This window comes from Phoca vitulina, unplaced genomic scaffold (genome assembly GCF_004348235.1).
Source record: "Phoca vitulina isolate PV1807 unplaced genomic scaffold, GSC_HSeal_1.0 scaffold2, whole genome shotgun sequence".
NCBI classification, from domain to species: Eukaryota; Metazoa; Chordata; class Mammalia; order Carnivora; family Phocidae; genus Phoca; species Phoca vitulina.
This window is the reverse complement of record NW_022589705.1, coordinates 10,323,345-10,349,176: the sequence shown is the minus strand read 5'-3', so window position 1 is coordinate 10,349,176 and position 25,832 is coordinate 10,323,345. Positions and strand designations below refer to the sequence as shown.

The 25,832-nt window shown below is 50.9% G+C and overlaps 1 protein-coding gene across 2 annotated transcripts in view; it reads left to right on the top strand.

Annotated features, from left to right (window-relative positions):
- The first annotated feature begins 10,121 nt into the window (after positions 1 to 10,121).
- Positions 10,122 to 25,832, top strand: part of SLC6A17 (solute carrier family 6 member 17) — a 49,264-nt gene continuing 33,553 nt past the window's right edge. Inside the window, exons 1-2 of one of the 2 annotated variants that reach the window (XM_032421868.1) lie at positions 10,122 to 10,498; positions 23,402 to 23,515. The gene's annotated coding sequence lies outside the window, so the exon portion shown is untranslated. The remainder of the gene's footprint in view (positions 10,499 to 23,401; positions 23,516 to 25,832) is intronic. The other variant, XM_032421860.1, reaches the window with a different exon arrangement.

The window sequence follows — 25,832 nt, the reverse complement described above, 5'->3', positions numbered from 1 at the left end:
AGATGGGGTTTAATTGGCAATGGGTATGTACCTTTGTAATTTTCATAATATGGTCTCATTATCCTCCTCAGAGATTGTACAATTTAAATCATCTCCAATTAGCAACGTGTTTATTACCAACCTTTTTAAAAAATTTTATTTGTCCATGTCTCATTGTTTTTCAATTTGCCATTTCTCTTATTATGAATGAAATGGAACATCTTTTTGTGAATGTAAGAGCCACTTGCATTTTATTTTCCACAAACTTTCTATTTATATCCTTCTCTCTTTTTCTTACTGATTTTAGGAACTCTTTATATATTAAAGAAATACCTCTCCCCTCTTTTAAACAGTCATTTGATAGATATTTCTAAACACCTACTATAGGGCAGGACTGTTCTAAGTGCAGGGGATACAGTGTTGGTCTAGTTGGGGAGCAGACAACAAGCAAATGAACAGAAAAGTGAACCAAATGCCAGATGATGATAAGTGATTTGGGGAACAATAAAGCAGAGGAGGTAAAAGGGAACCAGTGATTATATCATACTTAGGAAGGTCTTCCCCACCCAACATCAGAATAAGTTCTCCATGTTTTCTTTTAGTATTTGTATGGTTCTGTTAAAAAAATTAGACTTTTCAAAGGACAAATTTCTGACTTTGATGATCCTCTCTACTGTATGTTTACTTTCCTATTTCATTAATTTCTACATTGTCTTTATCATTTTCTTCCTTCTGTTCCCTTTGAGTCTATTTTCCTAAGTTCTTGAGATGGTTGCTTGGCTTATTGATTTTCAATCTCTCTTCTTTCCTAATACATCTATTTAAGGCTATAAATATCCCTCTGAGTACTGCATTGGATGCGTTCCTATAGCTTTTTTTTTTTAATTTTACATTTATTAATCCTGGTACATGTATAATTTGGTGTAAGGAGTAAGGAAGGCATTCAAATTTACTTCTTTTCTGGTGGCCAAATCAATACCATTTATTAAAAATCTATCTTCCCCAGGGCACCTGAGTGGCTCAGTTGGTTAAGGGTCTGACCCTTGGTTTCGGCTCAGGTCATGATCTCAGAGTCATGATCTCAGGGTTGTGAGATTGAGCCCCATGTCAGGCTCCATGCTCAGTGGGGAGTTTACTTGAGATTCTCTCTCCCTCTGCCCCTCCCTACACTTGCATTTGTGCTTTCTCTCAAATAAATACAATATTTAAGAAAATCCATCTTTCCCCTAGTCACTTGAAAAAAATATAATCTTTATCATAATCTAAATGACTAAGTCAGAGTATATTTATGGACTCTGTGTTCTGTCTCATGTATTTCTCATACTAGGACCACACGAATTTAAACTTGTAGCTTTATAACATGCTTTCTCACCTAATGGGTTAATGCCCTACATCACACAAATCCTTTTTCATAATTCCCCTGGCTATTCCTGCTGTTTTTTTTACATGTGAACCTTTGAATTAGCTCATCTAGCTAAAAAGAAAAAAAAATCCTTTGTTATTTTCATTGAGGTCATTTTAATGCTAATTTAGATTAATTTAGAGAGAATTAACATGTTTATTATGTTTTGTCTTCCCTTTCTGTCCAAACCTGTTTTCTTCTGTCCAAACGTCTTTTTTTGTTTGTTCGTTTGTTTTTTTGGATCTCTCAGTGGCATTTGGGAGTTTTCTTCATGCGGATTTTCTATACATTTTTTAAGTTTATTTCTAAGTATTTTTCTTTTTTTTGTTGTTGTTGTTTTTGCTATTGTAATGGAAGCATTTCTATTATCTTCTTACTGATCGTTGTATATCTGAATGTTACAGATATTTTACATGTTAATTTTGCATCTAATCATATTACTGAATTATACTGTTTAAGTTTTTCTGTTGCAAATTATTTTAAAACTTTCAGCCTTTAAGGGGATAAGGCACATTATATTTTAAAACTCAAGGTAAGTGGCTTTTTAATGATTCAATGAGTTAGTAAGTGTAAGATGCTTACAGTAGTGTTTTGTGAGCTATTGCTAATAGCAACAGCGATAATACTGCCTTGATTTATCTCTTTAATCTTCACAAGGACCTTGTGAGATAAGAGAACTGAATATTATTTCCATTTTCCAGATAAAGAATATGAAGGTCAAAGATATTAAGTGATCATCAAAGATCCCTTGGCAAGATTGGTTCAGAACCTGGATTTATCCGACTATGTACATCACACTGCCTCAGAAAAAGAGAGCAAGGCGAGTCCTTGTGTACGGAGGAAAGACTTTAGAATCACTCATCCCAAAGGTCTGTTTTGATCTGTACTCTGGATGTTCACGCAGGGCTGTGTTTAGTCAGGGCACCCCATCCTGCTTGATAAGGACTTTGTGGAGTCAGATTCTCCAGGGTAATGTTGCAGTTCCAATAAGCAGATGATTGGAGTTGCCTTGGGGTTGGGGCCTGGCCTGCATTTATGGGGTGCTTCCTGTTCCTGCGGAGGGCTGCTCATTCCTCTCCTCCATCCTGTGCTTGACTGTCTCACATCGAAAGAAGAGATGAGGGCCCAAGTGGTTCAGTGGCTTGCTTGAGTCCCAGTGGAGGAAGGTGAGGTGTGGGGTGCAGGAAAGAATTGGGAGGCCCCTCCCTGGTTTTCTGGGGCCTCTGATCTCTCCCTGCCTCTCTCTTTCCTCACATTCCTCCCCAATTCTGCCCCACTGGGGTTGATTTGGGGCTTTTGTTAGGCCCTGGCCAATACAGAGGAAAGTTGTTTAGCTTTTCAACACCTTCCATGATGTCTTTGGCTGATGGTGTAAACCCTGCCTGGGAATTCAGCCGTGAGCTGACTGAGCTTAGCACAGTGCCGGATAGAGAGGAGCTTTGCCCAAATATCATTTAGATGGATTTGCAAAGAGACCCACAGCACGGAGACAGGAGCAGGTGGGCTGGGAGCAATAGGAAGGGCTGTTGCCCGCCTGCTCGCGCTGCCCCCTGCAAATTGCACTTGATGGGCCAGGTGAGGGGGCAGCTGCCTGCTGTGTGCTGACTCTGCCAGGGAAGTCCCTGCCCCGCTCAGGGTCCCACTGCTCCCTCCTTTACACTCGGCTCAAGTTGGGACAGGTGACCTTGCGGACAGCTGGGATTGCTAGCAGAGCTTCCTCCCTGGGCTCAGTTCTGTTCCATCTACACGTGACCCCAGGACAGAGGGCTCTGGCCAGAAGCACCTCTTTCCAAGCTGTGGCCCAGCTCTTTACTGTGTCATTGTCACCGTCACCATTGTCGACATTGTCATCATGATCCCAGCAGCGGTGGACCCGTGGAGTCCTCACTCTGTGCCAGCTGCTGGTATAAACGTGTTCCTTTTAATGCTCAACATCCTGTGCGGAGGGCGCTATTCTTTTATTGATTGATTGATTAAGATTTTATTCACTTATTTGAGAGAGAGAGGGTGAGACAGGAGAGCACGAGCAGGGGGGTGGGGTAGAGGCAGAGGGAGAAGCAGACTCCCCGCGGGGCAGGGTGCCCGATGCGGGGCTCTATCCCAGGACCCTGGGATCACGACCTGAGCTGAAGGCAGACACTTAACTGACCGAGCCACCCAGGCGCCCAGGAGAGCGCTATTCTTATCCCTATTTCGCAGGTGGGAACACTGGGTCCCGAGAGGTCCCACGCTAGTGACGGGGAGGGGGAGGTGGGGGCGGGGGGGCGGAGGCGGAGTTGAAACTGTGAGCTCTGGCACCAGTCCGCAGGGGCCGAGTTTCCGACACACTCACGTGGTACTGCCCCACACTGCTTCCGCATCCCTGCCGCTGAGAGCTGAGACTCCCTTTCTTGCTCATTTTCTAACTCAAGATGGCGGATGTGTGTCGCTTCTTCAGCCGACTCCAGCTGATTGGTGAGCTGATGAAGCCCATAGGGTCTCATTGGAAAAGCAAAGTACAATTGATTAGGGATGGCAGCCACAGGCAAGGAAAAGGAAGTAAGGAAGCAGAAGTGCCATGAGTGGGGGTAGCCCGGCAGAAGATCGGAGCTCCTGTTCTAGGTTCCAATTTCCATTTCCTCCAGGGAGTTAATATGGCATTTCTCTCTTCATTCAGGTGAAATTCCACATACCCACAGGGATTGGATTTATCCTCAGAAGCCATAATGGGATAACCATCCTCAAGGAACTACAATAGGGCCTAGCATTTATTCTAAAGACACATACTGTGCCGGGGTGGGTGGGGACTTTAGCATCAGCTATGTTTTACATTTTAAACACTACTTGGGTAAGGCTTGCTCTTCCCCTTTGCTGATCTAATTCAATGAATCTGGGAGGATGGGGTTCCTGGGATGGCTATGGAAAAAGGCCCATTTTCTGCTTCTAAGTCATTGGTGAGGGAGGCTTCCAAGGTGTGAAAGTAGCACGTGGTCACTGACCTTCTTGCTGCTTCCATGCTTATTCAACAATTACATGGCTGTTCTGGTTATTGCTGTGTAACAAAGCACCCTAAAACACAGCGGCTTAAAACAATAATCGCCTTTCTCTATCTCATGGTTTCTGTGGGTCAGGCATTTGGGAAGGACTCAGCCAGGCAGTTGTCTCTGCTCCATGCACCGTCAGCTTGGGGGGATTGAGTGGGCTGGAGGAGCTGCTTCCAAGATGACTCATTTGCTTGGCTGGCAAGGTCAGGAGTCCAGCCCGCACTGGGGGCCGGGGGCCTCTTCTTCACGTGGGCCTCTCTGTGGGCTCCACAGAATGGCAGTCAGGTTCTAAGAGCAAGGATCCTGAGAGAGAGAATGGAAGCTACCATTTTCTTACGGCCTGGGTCCAGAAATATACACAACTTCCCTCCCTTGTTTGGGCATCACAGATCCCAGATTCAAAAGGAGGAGATACAAGCAACACTTCTTGAAGAGAACACAGTCAAAGAATGTTGGGGCCCTTTTAAAAAATGTCCACGCTAGAAAAACTAATAATCATTCCCACTCAGAACAAAGGGGAGATCATAGCTCAGCATCTGTGTGTTTCAGATGCTCAGAAACACAAACAATTTAAGTGAATTGCCATTTGGGCTCTTTCCCTGTGTCCTGGAAAAAACCACAGCCAACACTTCCTCCTGCATCTTACTACTTAATGATTCTGGGTGTAGCGTTCCTTGGATTCATGTAGAGAGAAACAAAAATTAGGAGCATGACTTCAGGGTCTTTCTTTTCAGGAAGACAGGCTTGGGTAGAACAGGAAGAGCTGGGGAAGGGAGCTTAACCAGTAAATGTGTCTCCTCTTCCAAGCAGGACCAGAATTTAGAAGAACGGATCAGGTCATTGTGTTGGACCCTCCATACTTGCCAGGGCTGCCCAGCCTGTAAACTTTGACTGAGCACCTATTATGTATAAGTCCTGTATTGGGGAGGGTGGAGCGCAAGGCATGGAGAGATGAAGAGGAAGAGGTCCCAGCCCTATATGCAGCCACACTCTAATTTGAGAGGCAAGGCATAGACATGTGAAGGGGGACCTACATTATAAAGCCCTAAATGTCAAGGTTGAGAGGAAGGACTTTGGACCTGGGATGGACTTCACTGTATGATTTGGACACCAAGCCTGAGTTCTTCTATGAGTAAGCTGGGGATACTAATAGTCTTACCTCGTAATATTATACTATATACTTTAAAAACCTTTCTATAGGCCTGGCAAGGAAGAATCAACTTTCTAGATTTTCAGAGGGGAGATGGCCGCTGAGAGCTGGAGGGTTCAGGAAGACTTTTTGGTGGAAGCCTTCTCTCCCCTCTCCCTGTCGGGACCTTCAATTAGGGATACCTTCTGGGCTTCATCTTCTTTCATTTCACTGCAAATATCGATACTGTGGATGGCCTTTTCCTTCTGGAAATGCTTTCTTCTGTGATAGCGTTTCCTCTCACCCTTGACTCTCCTCTCTCTTCTTTCCTGATCCTTCTTGCTCCTCCTGCCCCACAGAAGCAGGCACAGCCCCCCAAGTTTTGTCCTCTCGATTGTCTTCTATGTACTTCCTCTGGAGGGCTGTCTTTCCCTCCACTTCAGCACCCCCTTTCCGCTCATGACATCCAAATCTATGTCTCCAGCCCTCTCTCCTGGACTTTACACCCATATTTCTAACCACACTTTATCTATTCTTTCAGCAAATCCCTACGGAGAGTCCACCCTGTGGTAAAGATGGACATGGTCTCTGCCCTCAAGGAGTTTACCCATCAGCCAGGGAGACCATCAGTCATCAGACAGTCACACCACTAGGCATCCAATTACAATCATGAAAAGGGCTACAAAGGAGAAGAAATGTCTACCTGGGAGATTGATCGAATTCTTCTCCATGGTCAGGAGAGGTGTGAAGAGTTAGGGTTTGAGGTGAACTGGGTGGGGGAGCAGGGAGTGAGGGAAGAGGAGAAGGGGACTGAGAGGCAGAGAGAATGGAAGAGATGTCCCTCTCTGGCAGAGAGGGGACATGGCTGAAGGCCAAGTCAGGAAAGAATGGGCATGTAGGAGAGCCAAGAGAAGGTCGGAGCAGGCAGTGGGCTGTAGGGAAGGCCGTGGGGGAGGGTGTGAAGCGAGGCTAGGGCTGAGGGAGGGTCTGGAAGGATGTGTTAAAGATGTGGGCCAAACTCTGCAAGCTTGAGAAGAGTGTGATCATATCTGGACTTCTAAAAGATTGTGCCATTGCTGTGTGGAGAAAGGGAGCAAGACTGGAATTAGAATCAGGAGGTGATGGTGAGGGTCCAGGTGAGCCATTATTCTGGTCTGGACTGGATGGCAGCAGAATGAAAGAGAAGTGGCCAAATTCTAGAGGTACTTAGAAGATGAAATCTCCAGGATTTAGTGGCAGATTCACGGAGGCGGTCTCAAGGATGATTACTGGGTTTCTGATTGGCTCAGCTATTCATGGAGCCAGGGAGGACCAGAGGAGGAGCAAGAAGTGAATTATGGAATATTTACAGGGTAGAACTTTGAATGTTGAATGTATTTCTTGCACATCTGTGTTGGAGGTGATTCCAAGGGAGTCAAGTGGAAAGATGGAGTAAGAAGTTGAGTATATGGAGCTCAGAGGATGTCTGGAATGGAGATGTAAAGGTGAGAGTCAGTGGTCTGGGAGATGGTCTAGGAGAGGGGTACAAAGGGTGAAAAGGCTAGGGCTCTGGGAAGTCCAGCATTTAAAGGTCAGCAAGGGAAACTGGGGGGTGGCCAGAAGGGTAGGAGGAAAGCCAGGGAATGTGGAACCCTAGGAAGAGAGTGCTAGAAGGAAGGGGAGGACAGCCAAGACAAGAATCACAGAGAGGTCAGGGGGATGAGGACTTGGAGACTGTTCCATGGATTTAGTGACATAGAAGTCCCCTGTGACCTTAGTGAGGGAAAGCCGTCTTGGCAGCATGATGGGCAGAGGTGAGTTGAGGAGTGAGTGGGGAGTGAGGGAATGGAAGCAGGTTATGTGGAAGAAAAGGAGAAGGTAGGGATGGGAGCTTTAGTGACTTTGTGAAAGGAAGATAGCTGCTAAGAAGGATCCAGTAGAAAGGCAAAGGTTGACAAGACAGGAGAGAAGGAATAACCCACAGTGATTGAGGCTCTCAAGAAGGGTGGGGCCAGGGGACCCAGTGGGCAGGTGGAGGCTAGTCTCAGGGAGCAGGAGAGACTCTCCCCTGCTGTATCAGGAAGGAAGAGGAGAGGGCAGGTGCAAATGGAGGTGCAGGTCTGCTTTCGTCAGTGGAAATCCAAGGGGGCTTCTGGCTGAAGTAAGGCAGGGACTTTTGCGGTGGGGTTGGGGGACAGCAGGGTGGGTATTTAGGAGAGTGGAGAAGGCTGCAGTGGCCTCCAACAGAATGGAGAAGTAAGTTGACCAGAGAATCATAGGAAGGTTGTTGTGCCATATGAGAGCCCACTTGGGGTTGGTAACCATGAAAAGCAGAGGGACACCTGTGTGCTCCATAGTATGTTTTTCTCTAGAGAACTTGGCATAGAGAAACCAAGTACTGAGTTCATTCAAGGTTGGGGCTTTACTGGGTTGATGTGATATACAGGCAGAGAAGCAATGGACATCTTCGGGTTATCCTTTTGATATCGCATGGACATTTTATTTTCAGTATGTCCCAAATCCATGATCTCATTACCTTCTTCCCTACTGCTCCTCAAATCTGTTCCTCTTTTGAGATTCCCTATCCTAGTTAATAATAATAAATCATCTAATAATACCACTAATAACAGTCATTTTTTTTAAGCACACATATCAGATGTAATACCAGATATTTAAAAAAATCATCTCATCTGATCATCATAACAACCTTATGGGGCATGTATTATTCATTTCACAGATGTGGAAACTGAGGCTCAGAGATGTGATATCACTTGCTCTAGGTCTCTAGTAAGTGGTAGTCAGGATGAAAGAAAACAGGTCTGTAAGGTCCAAAGTCCTATCCTTCCCCATCAGCACACCACCCGACGGTGAGTTCCCCTGCCCTAAAACCACCTATCTCTGACCCCATCCTTCTTCTCCATCCCCCACCAGGTCCAGTGTCACATTCTGTTTGTTCACCTCTGGCACTCCTCCTGGATCACTTGCTACTTCCTGCCATGCCCCTTCACCCCACTCCGTGTTATTGGTTGGGTCCACTTGAATGTAAGCTCCATGAGGATAGGGATCATTATCTGTCCTGTTCTCTGCTGTATCCTCAGGGCCTAGAACAGCACCCGGTAAACACTAGCTAACACAGTAGCTGTTGAGTGAAAAGATAGATGTCCATTGGGAGATAAATGTCCATGGGAGTCTCACATTTCTGCAAGTCTTGTGGGCAGAGGCACTGGTGGCTTTTCGCTCCAGACTATCTTTTTGAGGATATTTGCATAGTGAACAGCTTTGCAGTCTCCCTCAGTGGAGGATGGGCTTGTTTGCTAAGATAATAATGTCTCCCTCCAGGGCAAAAGTTGGCAGATTTGCTTGCAGCCCATTATAAAGGATTGGGGTTTCTAAACTTAGAATTCCTCAGCATGTGCAGGATCACCGGGACCCAGCCCTTCCCATGGGATCTGGAGATCAAGGGAAACTGATTTGAAAGTGAAGCTCCTGCCTCCTGCTGCACCACGGGTAATGAAGTCCTTTGTCTCTGGCCCCAGAGTCTCATGTCTTCGGCCAGCATCCATGAAACCGTGGCAAGTTCACCCTTTAGACTCCAAGGGTAAAATCTCAGAGCCTTCAGAGTATTGCCTGTCAGTAGGACAACTGAGAATCAGCCTCCACCTCCCCAAACACTGTCTCTAATGCCAAGGTCCCCTACAGCAGAGACAATTCATCCCAGACTCCACATGCAGCCAGCCCTCCAAGGCTAGGGAGGATGGCTCCCACCTCCCTAACTTTACTCCTATTGCCCCACCCCTCCAGCTCAGGCAGTCACCTCCCCTGCACACCTTCTCCACTCTCTGATATCTTTGTCCTTGTCATACTCTCCCCTCCACAAGGGCCAACCTTGTCCCTTTCTGTCTGTTGAAGTCCCGCCCACCCTTTGAGGCTAGGATCCCCAACTTGCTTCCTCAAGGCCTTCCTCAGAGCCCAGTCAGAATTTTCCTCTCCCTTCATCATCCCCTACTTTCCCCATCTTGTAGGGTTCCCCAACCCTTCGGCCTGGTATTCTGTCTATCTAGGTAACCCCCCTCTGTCTGTCCGAGAGGTTCCAGCGGCCGTTCTCTGATCTTCTCAACCCCTGCTGCCCTGGCATACAAGAGGAGCTCCACAGCTGTCCTGAAGTTGAACTGCACAGGGAATGGTCTTGCAGGGTGGTAGGACGGAAGGACGGTGGGGTGGAAAAGGAATTGCAAGTAGGGGGAAAATGAGCGAAGACAGGGAGGGGAAGTGGCTAGGACAGGGGAGTAAGCACTTCGGCTGGAGCTGAGTTCATGAAGGACGGCCAAAAAGCTGCTCCTGAAAAGGTGAAGAAATACGGCCCAGGACTCCGGAGGTCATTGGCCATCGGGGCCCATTCCTCTCTGAGGACAGAAGCCCTGGTGATGCTGTCCTAGGCTCTGGGTCCCCTGGGCCGGCGCCTCAAGAGGCCGCTCCCGGGTTAGCCCCTCTCCCTACCCCCTGCCCACCCCCTCCGCCTGCGTCGTCGGCCATCAAAGCCTCGCTTGCGGCCCCAGAGCCTCGCACTGACGCGGACCCGCGCGTGAGTCAAGCCTGCGTCACGGCGCCCCGCCGCCAGGGTGGCCTTTCGGAAAGCGAGGGAACAGTGCGCGCTGCGCTCCGCCCAGCTCCGTTCCGCTCCGCAGAGCCGGCGCGGCCAAGGCGCAGGGAGGGCGGCCCTCGGCTGTCTCCGCCGCGGGACCTGGGTCCCCGCGCTGCTCCCCAGAGGCTCGAGCGCGCCGCGGGCGGGATCTGGGCCGGGACCGGCGGCGACCGAGGGAGCGAGGAGCGAGCAGAGTCGCGTGCGCGGACGTGCGTCTCCAGGTCCCCTCCCAGCCCCGGCCGGTGCCCGCCGCCGCCAGACTCGGGCTGCCCGCGGGAGGGGCGGTGCGCCCGCCACCCGTCGGGGACCGCAGCTACTCACTCGGCCGGTGTGCCGCTGGACAGGTGAGTCGCCGGCCGCGCCCCGCCTGGCTTTACGGGGCCAGCCACCGCAAGTTTAGCTGTTCCGGCCCCGCCCCAGCCAGGAAGGCCTAAGGACGGAGGTGCGAGGCGGCGCTGCCAGGTACCCGCCCGGCCCTGCGCGGGCCCCGGGCTCCTCCCGCCGCTCCAGCCGCTGTTGCCTGGCGACAGAGCCCCGGGGCCCGCGCTCCTCCGGCGCACCGGGGGTGCCCAGCTCCGCGCTCGCGGGTTGGCCAACGGGTTCTTGCTTCCCGGGCTCAGGAGGGCCCAAGAACTCCGGAGCTAATCGGGCAGAGCTGCAGAGGCAAGCGCCCCGCGGAGGACCGGGCTGGAGGCCCCGCCGGTGTGGCCGCCCGGAGCTGCGCGCCCAGGGCGCAGTTCCCGCGGGGGGCTTCTGCGCGGCTGGAGACCCCAGCCCCAGCCGCTCGGCTTCAGGCCCTTGACCTTGACAGTAACATTGGCAGGAGAAGCAGAGCGCTCACGCCCGAGATGAATATTTAATTCCCAGTCTAGGGCTGGATCTCGCTCAATTCGGAGCTAGCGGGGAGCCCATCTTCCCTCGAGGGAAGCGCGTCTGGCAACCGAATGGCGGAGATGGGGGACGTGCGCCGGGTGCAGGTCTGGAGGACCGTCTCGGGAGAGGCCTCTGACACATTTATACCTGTGCGCACCGTGCTCCCAAGCTATGCTCACAGTAGTCTGGGGAGGCCCGCTCCCCCAGGGGCGCGGCCGCTGAGAAAGGAAGCCTAGTGTTATCTTTTAAAAGCCCAACAGCCCTGTCAGGGCTCTAAGTGTTAGGAAATCCCGAGGCCACTCACCTTATAGGACCCGGTTGCTGTCAAGTGGAGTTTAAAAAAAAAAAAATTTTTTTTTTTTTTAAATCCCATTCCTCTTTCCTTCTTTGAAAAACATTTAGGAATTAGGAAATTTCTAAACAGAGCTTCCTTGGGGGCAATTAAGTTGTGAGAATGAGGCAGGAGGGTTGGGTTGGGGAGACAGGACAGTGGCATAGAGAAGGAAGATGCTTGCGAGGGCACTGTCCTTGTTAAGAGGAACTTCCAGGAGCTGAGAAAATCCTGTAATGGCTCCAAAAATATTCCAACCAAAACTTTAGTTGGAGCCTGTTAGGCTGTGCTGGACGTTCTCATTGATGTCTGCAGAACCAGGTCAGAGGGTGTTGAGGTTAACAGTGAAGGATTCTTGTATTTCATGCTGTGCTTACATTATCCCACGGTCCAGTGAGGTGGACCTGTCACCCAAGCAGGAAGGGCTTTGAGGTCACACCTGATTGTCCTTGGCTGTGGCCCATCCATTGGGACCATCAGAGGTTTTGGCTCCTGTGCTGGCTTTTTCTCTAACGAAGCAGCTGCAGCTAAGTAGGTGGTGAGTTTCAGCAAATCCTTGCAGCTTGGCCTGAGTGACTCAGTGCAGGAGGCAAATCGTGCCCACCAGCGCTGACTGGAGTGAGTTCGTTTGGCCTGAGTCACACACAGAGTTGTGTGTCTGCTGTTTATGAGTTGAATGGAGTTCTATACCAGGACTTGTAACCAGAAACACCAGAGCTCCCAGTGTTTCGGGGTCATAGAGGTGGGCAAGTCCTCAGGGTGAGCTAAGCAGAACTCAGGCTGCCTGGCTCCTGGGCAGGAGTCCCAGAGCGCTGGCCCCCCAGGCAGAGCCAGGCTGGGGTGGGGGGATTGGAGCAGAGGCTCTGGGGGAGGCTCTGTGGTTGTGGTCAGAAATGGGCCCCGTGCTCTGCCACGTGCCAGCATGGGGTGACCTTGGGCAAGTCACTTTACCTCTGGAGCCTTGGTTTCCTCAGTTATAAGATAGGGATGCTTATGGTGCCTTTTCCTCAGGTTTATTTGGAGCCCAGTGCTGGACACCTGGCGGATGCTTATAAAAATGTTGATTCCCCACCCCTTTCTTTATGGCCCGTAACCAGTGGTGGTTCTTTTTCTCCCTGCCCTTGTGCCTTGGTTTGAGAGGGGATGTGGAGACAAATGAAAGTGTCAGGGCTTCACGTGTGGTTGAGAAGGACCCATAATTCAGCTTTAAACTGACTTCTTCCCAAACTTCAGGTCCCCCCAGGACACCCTGAGTAAGAACAGGGTTATGGGGGGTGAGGTGCGGGTGGCGAGAAGAGCAGTGCTGGGTCTGATGGGTGCCCTCGGCTGTCTGCAACAGCTCCGGTGCGAGACTCCCGCACAGACCTTGACTCTTTCGGATCGTGCATGACTGTGGCCTTCTCTCAAGTTGCGGCATTTTTTGGGTGGACTTCAGGGGTCCCTGCCCTTTGATCAGATCTTGCCATCCTCCCCCCAACCTTTCCTGTCCACCATGGAGTTGGAAGCTGCATGACAACCATCCTGGAGAGGAGAGTGTGTCTCCTGCCTTCCCAGAGGGATCCTGGCCCCTCGCTCTCTCTGTAACGTGTCTAGACTTGGTGCTGAGCTAAGATGTGTGCTCCTCAAAAGTAAAGGCAATAAGGGGATCCCCAGTGCAGCAAGAGAGGCCATGCTGGCCCAGGGGACTCCATCTACTACAGGCAATGTATGTGTGTGTGTGTGTGTGTGGTACACGCACCCTGGATGGATGCCCTCCCCACTGGATCTGGGAGCAAATTTCAGAGAGGAGGGGATTCTTGAGAAGCAGGCTCCTTCTGCCTGTGCACCTTCCCTCCCCTTGTACTCCTTTCCTGTCTAAGTTAGCTGCAGCGGGACAATTCATCATCAGTCCCTTTAAGGCTGCTAAGATAAGCAGCAGAAGAGTTTAAAGGAAAGATGGATTTGAGCTTCCTTCCTGGAAGCAGATCTGAGTTATTGCTCGCTCCTAGGCTGGGCTGCAAGAAGTTCTCACAGCCAAACATCTGGAGCACCAGGCTGGGAAAAGACTGTCAGTCAGCCCCCACAAAGTCCTTTTACATCATCCTCCCCCACCTCGTGTCTCAGACTTCCAGAGGGCAGAAGCACAGACCGCAGGTGGGTCTGTATTGGTGTGCTGCCCTAGACGGGCGGGCCAGTGACTTGTGGGGAAAAGCCTTCTTGGCGTGCTTTTAGGAGGGGTGACAGAGTTCTGGATTCCAGCAGCTCACGCCATGCTTGGCACACAGTGATAATATCCAGGTTTTTACTGAAGCTTCTGTGTTGTGCTAAGTGCTTTATTCATACACCATCTCATTTAATCTTCGCTACAATCCCAGGAAATGGATATTGCTCTCTGCAGTTTACAGATGTGGGACTTGAGGTTCAGAAAGGTGAAATAATTTGCCCAAGGTCACACAGGTAGTGAGTGGCAATCTGAGAATTTGAACTCAGGTCTGACAGAACCCAAACTTTATGTTCTGAACCACTTATGTGATATGTCTTCACAGTAAGTTCTTAATAAATATTTGCTGGCTACCTAAGCATTTATCCAAATGAGGCGGTCTAAGCCTATGGGTCTGATTCTTTAAGCTAGTGCCCCGAGGAAGGGGGAAATGAGCCTCCACCAATGGGAATTTGGTAGAGAATGAACTTACGTAAACTTCCAAGGTTTGTGGAATCTGGTCTGTGGTGCCAGGTGGGTTGGAATCCAGCAGAAGATCCCAGACTCCATTGTGGTGCTTTATTGTCCTGTTGGTCTTTTTCTTCCTGATCTCTACCACTCCTGACCTCATTCCTTAAAGTTTATCCAAGTCAGGGATTGGTGCTGGAAGCAGTGAGGGAAGAGTCCGAGCAGGTTGGATGTTGCCCTGAGGATGTCTGCATCTGCAGAATCAAGGGCGGCCGGGCCCTGGTGGGAGGTCTGGTGTGTCAGGTTTCTCTGCTGGAGAGTGCATGCCAGGGACTTGCAGCAGTTTCTGGTGAGGCCCCAGACCCCAGAGCAAAACTGCTAACACTCCAAGGTTATTTACAGCAGCTGCTGGCTTGGGCTGCTCAGAGGGACGCTGCTTGCTTCCTAGTCTTGTCCCATGGAGAGCCCACTGTCCTCACCCCTGGGGCTTTGTCACTGGAGTCCGTGGCTGCTCTGGGAAACTTGGCATCCATCTGAGTCTTCCTGCTTCTTCATTTCTTCCCTCTCTGAGAAATCACCAGCCCTGGGAGAATAGGCCCGTATTATCCTATCCTATCCTATCCTACCTCCAAACCACCATTGATCTTGGGGAAGTTCCTGTAAGTGAGGGTGGATAATTGGAGTATAAGCATTAATGCTCCCCCACCCCACCCACAGAGGACACGAAGAGTTCGCCCAGAAGCCCTTGCTGCACAGGCAGCCATTTTGTGCAGATATATTCCTTTGAAAATTCCCCTTCTCCCCCACCCCCATGAGTAATTATTTAAGTTAAAACATGGTTCAACTATGGATAAATCCAGTTATTAAAACAACTAGATATTCACTGTGTACAGAAAACTTACAGGTGAGAACAAAAGCTCAGATGCAAGATGGGTTCCTGTACTACCTTATTCTCATGTTCATGACCAGGTATAGTTTGTTGGAGAATAATTCTGGGTCAGGTGAGTCCTGAGCAGCCTGAGTCTCCAACTTGGGAATTGAGACTTAAAGCCCTATTTGGCTGGGGCCTCTTGTGGAGTGAAGATGGGGCAGGCATGGGCTGGAGGGAATAATGCCCCAGCTCCTGGGCCCTGGAGTTCATCTCTCATCCACTGCATTTGTCCCACCGAGCTGCCGCTTGATCTTCCAAGGCTACTCCTGGTTTATTTGGAGATAACAAGTTGCCTCTCGTTGTAGTCCATCATTTCTAATCACTGGTTAAATTAGAATTTCCTCTGGATTCTGTGCACCACTAATTTGCGACCTATTCTTTTACTCACAAATAGAATTCATTGGTCCACACCCTCAAATTTCTGCTGGTTGCATTTTCTCTTTAGTTATAAGACTCTGGGGCCCCTGTGGTTATAAATCCCTCTCCAGGTCAGGAGTGTTGTTTGATAAAGCTACCTTTCAAGGAATGTGAACAGTGACCTGCTGGAGTGGCTCCATCAGGTGCTGCCAGGTGAGTATTTGGTGAGGATGTGGACCTTCTCTTCCCTGGGCGGGGGGGGGGGGGGGAGGGGGTTGTCTAGGGAAAGGAGAGCCCATGCAACCCAGCATTAGCTCCCAGAAGGGCCTGAAGGGCGCTGTCCACGGTCCTGGCACACCACCGAGAAGACCTGCTGGCTAGGAATTTGGGGACTCCTTTAGAACAGCTGGAAGGAATCTCCTTGACCAGTTCCCCGACTTGCATTATGTCATTGGCCTTAGGAAAGGACCTGGCCAAATGAAGAAGCTCCTAACGTCGGAGAAATGGTGGTAGAAGGACTCACCTCACTGTTGACGTGCTGAATGAGATTCAGGGGTATCACTTTGCAGTGCAGCATGACCCAGTGGAGAACTTCCTCACCAGTGCCACATATGGGTAGCATGTGGCCCAGAAATAATGATGCCTTCATGTCTTGGAATAGCCTGGAGTGGCCTGGGGTGGTACGGCCTCCTCCATTTACCCCAGTGTGCCATACCAGCATTCTCTTCCTTGTGTGTTATGACATACAGAAGTTTGAAAAGCGCCAACATACCAGAAAGGAAATGGGCTACAGAACTTGGGAGACCACAGTTTGAATCCCCACTCTTACACTTCATGGCAGGGTAATCTTGTACCTGATAGCTATCTTCCCTTAGCCTTGGCTTCTTCGTTTGTAAAATGAGAATTACACTTTTTACCTTAAGTTTTTTGGGGGGATAAATAATGTATGTAAGCCATAGCAGGTCTTCAAAAATATTTGCTCCTGGGGCGCCTGGGTGGCTCAGTCCCTTGAGCAGCCACCTCTTGATTTCAGTTCAGGTCATGATCTCAGTGTCCTGGGATTGAGCCCTATCTCGCCGGGGAGTCTGCTTGTGGATTCTCTCTGCCCCTCCCCCAACTTGTGCACACACTCTCTCTCTCTCTCTCCCTCCCTCTCAAATAAATAAATAAATCTTTAAAAAAAAAATACTTTCTCCCTTCACTGTGATCTCACTGTCCCGTGACCTGTTCCCAGTAGGAGCACTTTTCTGCCCACCCATCCACAAAGCTGCACTGAGGGCTGGTGAGGAAAGAGTCACAAACCCTTCTCATTCCCAGAAAAGAGACATCATGTTGGGACTGTAATTAAGGGTTTCTGATCACTATTCTTTCAAGTGCTCTTCAGCAGTCTGGTGGGTAACTCAGGTAATTGGACCCCCTTGGTTCCCGCTGTCTCTCCCTGAAACAAGATAAAATAGTGGCTTTAAGAAAATCCAGGTCAGAGAATTTGGACAGATACTGTGCGGACCCATCTGTTACCACCATGAGCCTCCCATGAATGAGGAAAGAAGGTAGTGAGGTTTTCACTCGTTGCTCCTGGACTTTTTATTTTCACATCTGATTTTAAAAAATTGTGTCTTTTTCCAATTGGGATAGTCCCATGGGTCTTCTACCTGTCTGGGACCTGGTATGCTCTTCAGCATCCTGGGGCCCTGTTTCCCTGTCTCTTTAAAACCTAAACTTCACCCATCAACCTGGCTCAGGTCACCATCACCTCTCACCTACCCTCCCTGTTTCTTCACTTGTCCTTAAAAACAGTTGAGTCACATCGCTCCCCTGCTCAAACACTTAAAACAGCTCCCTGTTAGCCTTGAAAGGAAACACAGGCCTTTCCATGGCCTGCAAGTCTTGCCTGCTCTGGAGTCTAGCTATTCTCCTGTCAGCACTTCCCATTCTTCCCTTGCTTAGGATGCTCTAGGTCCAGGCCCTTCTTTCTGGTCCTTGTACTCACCAAGCAGGCTGCCTCAGGGCCTTTGCACTTCCTAGTCTCTCTGCCCTGAATGGTTTCTGAGGCTATTCACAAGGCTCATCCTCTCACTCTATCTGTCTTTATCAGAGTGTGTCCTCCTATTCCCCCTGTATATTGTAGTATCCCTGTCTCACTCCAATCCCTCACATTCACTATTACATATTTATGTGCTATCTTTATCTATACTATAGGTATGTGTCTATATACACAGTATTAATTATATATTTGTCTGATTTTTATGTGTCACTTTACACTAGAATATAAATCTCACAGGGGAGGGACACTGTTTGCTCTGTTCTCTGCTGTGCTCGAACAGGGCCCAGCACATAGTTAGTGTTCAGGAAATATTGGATGAAGGAAGTAGAAGTGGGAAGTCAGTTGGAGCACCAGTACCTGCATCCCCCAGCAGCCCCCTCCGCCTCGGGGGGGGACCCACGTGCTTGTCACACTCGGGTGCCAGGGCATTGCGGGACAGTGGGCAGCTGTGCCTCTAGACTTGGTCAAGCCCATCTCCCCCACATGCTCACATGAAGGGGTGGCTGGTGCCCGCATTAGCTCATTTTATCCTCGTGAGAACTCTGTGAGATTGGGGCCGTCTGCTCCATCTTTTCAGATCCAGGAGCGGAGACCACGAGAAGGTTGTGTAGTTTCCTGAAGACTCACAGCTAGTAAGTAGCAGCAGGACCCCAACCAGGCTTCCCTGGCTCCAAAGCCCATCTTTCTGCGCTTGTGTTGTGGTTTAGAGTCAGACCCCAGAGTCAGACTGCGCTGATGTGGACCCAGGGGCCTCCAGATTTTGACTTGTATCTATGAACCAGTTGCCTTATCTCATCAATTCCAAGTTGCATTTTGCCTTACGTTGTCACCTCTTCAGTTTAGGACACGAGGTACAATCAGTGGTATCTCAAAATAGCTGTTGGTCAGGTGGCAGTGGTGACCTGGTTGGGTGAAAACCTTCCACTGACCCTCTCTGGTAAGTTCAAGAAAGTGCCAACATCAAAGGGTTTTATGAAATTAGGTAACTAATCCCTTCGAACCTCTACTTCTTCATCTGTGGAATGGGAATAATTGTGGAACCAACCTCATCCAGTGATGGGCAGGGTTTAAGCTGCGGCTTAACAGCGGCTGCCGCAGAGCCAGCCCTCAAGAAGTCTCCCCTGTGGGTTGTGGTTGTGGTTTATTACTACCCCCCCCAGAAGTTCCCTTAGCACCTAAATTCTGGCACAAGGTTAATGCATCCGTGGGGCGGCCATGGGGCTGCCGTTGCTTACACACCCACCGGGCATGCCTTTCCCCCTCACATGAAATGGTAAAACTGAACCAAAAGATTTTGTTTGCACTAGCCCCACCCACGTCTTCCAGTGCCAGTTCCTCCCCCTCTGGACCATCTGCCCCTTTTCCTGCTTCCCTTCCTCCTTGACGAAGAAAACAAAATACCAACTGCAGAGAACACGCTCGGCAAATGCAACAGGAAGGTGAGACAGGCCGCGGAAGGTTCTCCTGGCTCTTTTGCCTGAGTTGTTGTTCGGAACGGTCCCACCAGCCTCGTGGGATGCTCTGTGCCAAGACCGTGCCTGTCTAGGGTTTAGTTCTCTGAGGTGAAGACGGACCCTGTCTACAAAGTGGAGAAAGTGAGGCACAGAGTGGATCCTTTATAAGAGGCAAAACATCAGTGAGTGCTGGCCAGACTTCTTAGTTTACCTTTGCTTTAAACTGCCACTTTGGGGGGGCGCCTGGGTGGCTCAGTCGGCTGGGCGTCCAACTCTTGGTTTCAGCTCAGGTCATAACCTCAGGGTTGTGGGATTGAGCCCCATCGTTGGTCTCCCTGCAGGTCTCCCTGCTTAGCCGGGATTCTGCTTGTCCTTCTGCCTCTGCCCCTCCCCCAGCTCATTCTTTCTTTCTCTTATAAAAAATAAACTGCTACTTGGGGCACCTTTGGGGCATCAAGTCTTCTTGGGATCAGAATATTGCATCAGAAAATAGGAAAATTTGGGAGCTGGGAAATTGTATCAGACTCTGGAAAATTGAGGGGCTTCAAAATGCATCCGTTTATGAATTCACTCATTCACTTCCTTCATATCATATTTATTGAGCACATATAATAGTAATACATGAGGATTTGGTCTTGCAGAACCAAAGATGTTATTCTTTGAGATATAGGAGGGAGACCAAAACAGAAACCCAGCAAATCTCTGAAATGGAGTCAGAAATTACCGTTCTGTTTATTTGACTTCTCGATAAACTTTTCTTTTTCTTTCTCTTTCTATCCGTGTGGTAACCAGATGCAGTTGGTAGGTAAGCACTGTTTCCTATTTTACAGATGATGACAGAACAGAAAACTGGCTTCCAAGGCCTGGGGTCCTCCCCACATGGGCTGCAGGCCTGCACCCGATTAGTCACCCGGGCTGGGGCAGGCCGACACCTAGTAGGTTTAAATGTAGCTCGGTCAGTTGTGTTAGCTTTTCATCCTTGCCTCTGTTTCAAAGGTGAAGGCAGTGGTTAGCATTTCAACAGGGAAGCTGGTTGCTCTTGGAGGAGGGGAAGGCAGCGGCCCTGGAACATCTGTAGGGACCCTGTTCCATCCTGTGTGTGGCAGGCACAGGCTGGGCTGGGGGCAGGGGCAGGTGGACACAAAGCTGGGCACACCTTGGTTCCTGCCTTCGGGGAGCTCCCTGTTTAGAAGAGGAATCAAGGATGCACACAGGTAGCTATACTAGAAAGCTAAACAGTAAAAGCGTGGAAGGGTATTACAAGTTGCGTGCAGAGAAGGGAAAAGTAAGGAGCATTAGTTCTCACTTAGAGCATCACAGAACGTGTCACAGAGGCGAGGCAATGGACCTTGAGCTGCACCTTCAAAGACTGGAAGCTTCAGTAGGCAGAGGCTGGGGAGGGCTTTATGCAGAGGGGCCGAGGGGAGGAAGTGACAGCCGAGGCTGGGGGATGGAAGGGCCCCAGTGGAGGGGCCGCAAATGCCTCTGGCCAGGGCCGCGGGCTCTCTCCACGAGGCAGTGGCAGTGGGATGACATGGTATTTCAGGAAGCTGTCTCTGAAGGCCTAGAGGACAGTGAGCCTGCTGCAGGCGTCTGACTGAGGAAGGGTCTGAACTAGAGCACGGGCGGGGTGGGGGGATGGGAATCGAGGACAGGGTCAAACATGCTGTCGGGGCTCTGTGCCCTTGGGATGGAGGGTGAGGGAGGGAGAGGTCAAGAATGGAGCTGGATGAGAAAACCCAAGGAGACCCATCAAGACTGGCCAGGGCCTGTCAGGAGCAGTTTGCCCCAGGTGACTGCCAGAAGTTTCGATAAAACAATTAAAAATAATTTGTAGGACAATTTGTGTCTCTGATAACAGTCCGACCCATTTTGGGCTCAGCTGAAGCCCAGAGGCTCTGAGGTAATTAGGAGAGCAGTTTGGGCCACAAGGGCTTGTCACATGAAAATCAGGAAGCTGTCGAGTTGTCTGAGAGAGAGGGACTCCGACCTGGCTTCCTTCCCACCACCCGTTAGCCTTGAGTTGAACCCTGGCTTTATGGCCGAGGCGGCTGGCTGTTCTCCCACCGCCCTCCCCTCCGGGGGGCTCTTCCCAGCTCTCCACTGTAGAGGTTCGCATTTAAGAATGTGCACTACTGTCCCCAGAGCCACGAGACCCAAGGGTGGCAGAGCAAGGTGAGCCCCCTGGAGCTCAGGGAAGCGGGGCCTTGGAGGGGGGTCTGTCGTCACCTTGGCTGTCTGCTTTCCCAAAGATGGTGGCCCCACCACACAGACCCCCTGGGAGTCTGGCTTGGAAAATAAGGGATTCCCTTGCGTTCGTCCCCTGAGTTACCTGGCCCAGCCCTCCCAAACAAGAGAGATGCTGACCCCAAGAGGCGGCTGTTCAGTGGGCTGACTGGATGCAGCGTTCCAGAAGGCCCCCAGCTCTGGCTGCTTGGAACGGAGGGGCTGGGCCTGGCCGCGGTCGCAGGTCGTCGCCTGAGGTGATGGCTGAGTGCTGTGCTTGAAAAGTTGTGGGGCTGTCAGCCCTCTGGCCTGGGATATTTTTACCTGTCTGCCTCTTCGTCACACTATTTTTTTTTCTTTTTAAGAAGATTCACAGTTCACTCCCTCCGTGCTGCTTCTCTCACATGTTCTTCTGAGCTGGAAGCCTAGCCTCTGTTGCTAAGTGACAGATCTGGCCCCGCGGGCTTTCTGGGCTCCCGAGCCCCCCTGCATTGTGCTTTCAGTAATTGAGGTATTCCTCTCAGAGCGCACCTTGGAACTCCATCATCTGACGTACTGCTGGCGAAAGCAGCTTTCGGCCCACCCCCGCTCCTCCAGGGGCATGATTCGAGTTTGGCTGGGCTGGCCGTCAGAGCATCACCAAGACACCCCAGCGAGCCCTCCACTGACAGAGGTGCTAAGACAGCCAGGCGGGAGGACCTGCGGTGTCAAGTGCCCAGGGCAGGTCACGCCTTGCTCACACCCACGTGCAGGAGGGACACCCCCTGGATATAGACAGAGCTGAAGAGGGCCTCAGAGATCATGCAGACCAACCCATTTTACACACAGGGAAACCGAGGCCTAGAGAGGTCAGGGCAACGGGGCCAGCCTGCAATGCTTGGTTGGTGGTTCATCGGGACCAGCACCTCGCTGGCCTCCTGATACCTGGATCATGGCTGACTCCATGGCCTGTAAAGTCAGGGGTAAAGAGGAGTCTGCCCCTCTGGGTCCTTCTCTGATCTTGCTTGTCCCAGGTCATGCTTCGGGGTTGTTGCCTGGGTATGTGTTGGATTCCCATGTCCTGGTCTGAAAGCTGATCTTTCACCAGCCCAGGGACTCCCAGGGATCTGGGGGGTGCAGGAAGGGAGGGTCGTTCCAAGTCACTGGTGCCCCATCCTCTTTAAAACATGGAGGGAGCACAGGAGTGAGGAGACGTGGGTGCTGACAGCCTCGTGATGTGAGCCAGGTGCTGTCCCACCCTGGGACACGGCTGCCGCTCACGTCCCGGGCTGGCCGTGAATCCAATGAGGTGTTAAGAAGAGGTGACATTTGTGAACACTTGCTGGGCGCCGGCCCTGTTCTGAGACCCACCCGACTGATGCTCCCCACAACACCGTAAGGTGGGCATGGTTGTCCTCCTTTGACCGCTGAGGAAACAGAGCTCGGGCCAGGCAGCTGGTGAGCACGGAGCTGGGATTTGAACCCGTGCAGTCAGGCTCCTGAGCAGTGTCACCACCCCAGACCACGCCAGCAGACTGAGTAAAAACTGTAAGTGGTTTCAAACTATCACAAATATGAGCTGTTGTTCGACTACTAATATTGCTAGACTTTAAGGTGAGGCCGCGTGTCTATTAGTAATAACACTGCTGATCTTTAGACCCAAGACCCTGCGCTGCGCAGCCGTTACCTGCTTCCCTGTGGCACCGGGTGAAGGGGGCAGGCTGGGCTCTGTAGGGTGTCGCCCCAGCAGCCTCCGGTGGGGGGGTGCCAGTCCTTGCTGACAAAACTCGGACATTCCTGAGATGGTGTGGATGGAAAATGCTTCTCTCCACCCCCTACCCCACTTCTCCGCAAACTCACTCTGGCTTTTCCTGAGGAGCAACAGCATTTCTGTGACCAAATAGAAATAGGGGAGCTTCCATATTTTTAAACGAATAAAGGCAAATAATGCAAGGCTTTCCAGCAGCAGGGTCCTTCCTGATGCCGGGCCCAGCGCTGGGCACTTTGGATGCGCCCGCTCACCGAGTCCCCACGGCAGCCTCCCTCGGAGTGGGGAGCTGTCATCATGTAGACCCTTTTTACCCCCGAGAAGACTGCCACCTGCATCATTAAAGTGAAGCGGCTGCCCACCTCTCTCAGCGCACCAAAGTGCCCATAGTCGGCTGCGGTGGTGGAGGGCAGGGGCTTTGAGGACCGGCCGGGGTCGAGCGCTCCCATCTCGTCTGTTCGCTCACTCACTTGACACACATTTCCTGAGTGCCTCTGCTCAGACGTCCCCTCCTCAGGGATGCCTTTCCAGACCACAAAATGGCGGCCCTCCAGCTTGCAACACCGCCCCCCACCATGTTATTTCTCTTTGTATCATGTATCCCCACGGGCCATTGTACGTTTCTTTCTTTCTTTAGTATCTGGCCCTTCCACAAGAAATATAAACGCCACAGGAGGACACACTTTGCTTATTTTGTTTGCTGCTGCGTCCCTGACGCCTAGAACAGACCCTGGCACAGAGAAGTCACTCAGTAAGTGGATGTCACTCAGTGAATGAATGAATGAATGAATGAATGCAATGGGAGCTCTCAAACCCAGGCCCTCACCACCACCGCCTTCTTCCTGTTCCCCACCCCCCATGCTGAGTCTGACCCAATGGCTTTGGGCAATTCACTTCTTCTCTGGACCTCAATTTTCTCATACGGAAAATGAGAATATTGCTAGGGCCCCTCAAGCTTTACTATTCTAAGTGTCAGACTCTGCTGTCATCGAGCGTGTTTCTGGGCACAGAAGGTTCCAGCCGTGATTGCTGCCCAGCCCAGGGGCTCACTTGCAAATTTGTACCAGCACTTTTCGCCCTGCAAACCTGATGGCGCAGGAGGACCCGGCCCCCCTCCTGTGATGCAGGATGCTCACACACATCTTGGGAAGAAGGAAGAAGCTCCTACTGAGCCGATGTCTAGGGTTTCTATGATGCTGTTGCGGGTGTCCTTCCCTGCCTTTACCAGAATGTGTTGATTTTGTCCTTGAGTCCTCCTAGTTTAAATAAGGCTTGTCCCCCCTCTGCAGCCCTTTCTCTGTTGGTGACCAGAGCTGCCACTCTCTCGGCTATTTATGGAGAAGCTTGTCCTCCAGTTGGTCCACATCAGGATAAATTCTGCAGACTTGCAGGAATCCCCTCTGGTTTTCTCCAGTTGTGGGATGACGGGCGTAAATCATGCTTAATGTACTGCAGATTTGTCCTGATCAAATCCCACTGCAGCCACAGTACCTGGAGTTAGGCTCTGAGCTGGTACCCTGGTGACTGCTGTCTCCAGAGGGACCCTAACCCTTCTCCCCAGTTCTAGTTTTTTTTTTTTTTAAAGATTTTATTTATTTATTTGACAGAGAGAGAGAGAGACAGTGAGAGAGGGAACACAAGCAGGGGGAGTGGGAGAGGGAGAAGCAGGCTTCTCGCCGAGCAGAGAGCCTGATGTGGGGCTCGATCCCAGAACCCTGGGATCATGACCTGAGCCGAAGGCAGACGCTTAACGACTGAGCCACTGAGGGGCCCCTCCCAGTTCTAGTTTTTAATAAAAACTCTTGTTTAACCTATAGGGGAGATGGGGTAGCCAGCCAGCCAGACATTGCATGGGCCTTAGGTTTTCTCCATTTGAGTGCCCTGGCGACAAGGACCTGCTGACTGGGGAAGGCGAGGGGCTCATCCTGCAACCCCAGCAAGAACACAGGCCTCCCCATTGCCTAACGCCTAGGGGCACCATTCCCTTATGTAGCATGGGCAACGCGGCAGCCAGGGGAGGCTGAGGGATGAAGGGTCCATGGACACACACTCCCTCCGGGACATGGTGGAATGTTCCGCTGACCCGATGTGAAGTGAAGTGAAGTCCCAACAGAGAGCTGCATTTCTTATAGGGAATTCTGAGGTCTTTTAGGCAGACGGTTCTGTCTCAGTCACTCCAAAGCCCAAGACCTTGACTGTTCCTGGGGTGGACGGGGGGTAGTCACTAAAGACTCACTGTCTCCTTTGGATGAGGAAGGCAGGGAGGTGTCACCTGCTGCTGTGGTCCACGGCCTGGCCCAGAGAGGGCTGGTGAACCACACAGACCAGTGGGAACTGTCCCCATCTGTCGGGTCTCCCAGCATCACTACACGTGTAACAGGATCTGGCTGGCCAGGTCCCCTTGAAGTCTGGGTCTTTACTGGAGTCGGCCGGGAGGTGTGGGGTAAGCTTCCACTGTGAGGTGCCATGGCCCGTGCTGTTCCGATGGTGCCGAAGAGGAGAACAGACGGGAGCACGGCTTCCAGAGGCAGCTCCTTCCCTTAGTAAAGCAATTACAGAGCTGGGTAATTTACATACCTCGAAAGATGCAGGGCAACGGCAGGCTGGGGTGTATGTGTGTTTAATTTTAAATCCTCCAACCTCCCCTTAACGAGGAGGTGCTTTGAAACATAGCAGCATGTGGCTATCCTTCAAAGGACTCATTTCCTTGGTGCTTTATTTCTTTAAGGGGAGGCATGAAAGACGGATGAGGAATGGCAGGAGCCGGGGTGGGTTTTGCCTCCCCCGCCCGCACTGTGCAGACATTATCTGCTGTAAAACTGTCACAGGAGGATGGAGAACTGGCTCTTGGCTGCAGTGGCCCTCAGATAATGTCAGTGCTGAGCGATGACCCAGCATTTGTTGGCAGTCAGCAAACACCTCTAGGGCGGTGGTGCTAGAATCCTTAGCAAAACCTGGTCAGTGCTCTTGCTGGAGGAATGAAGGGGACGCAGGGGCTGGTGCGCAGGGTCCCCGTGCTGAGAGCTCTAGTCTTTTTTTTTTGCAAGCATTAATGTCCCTTTGAATCA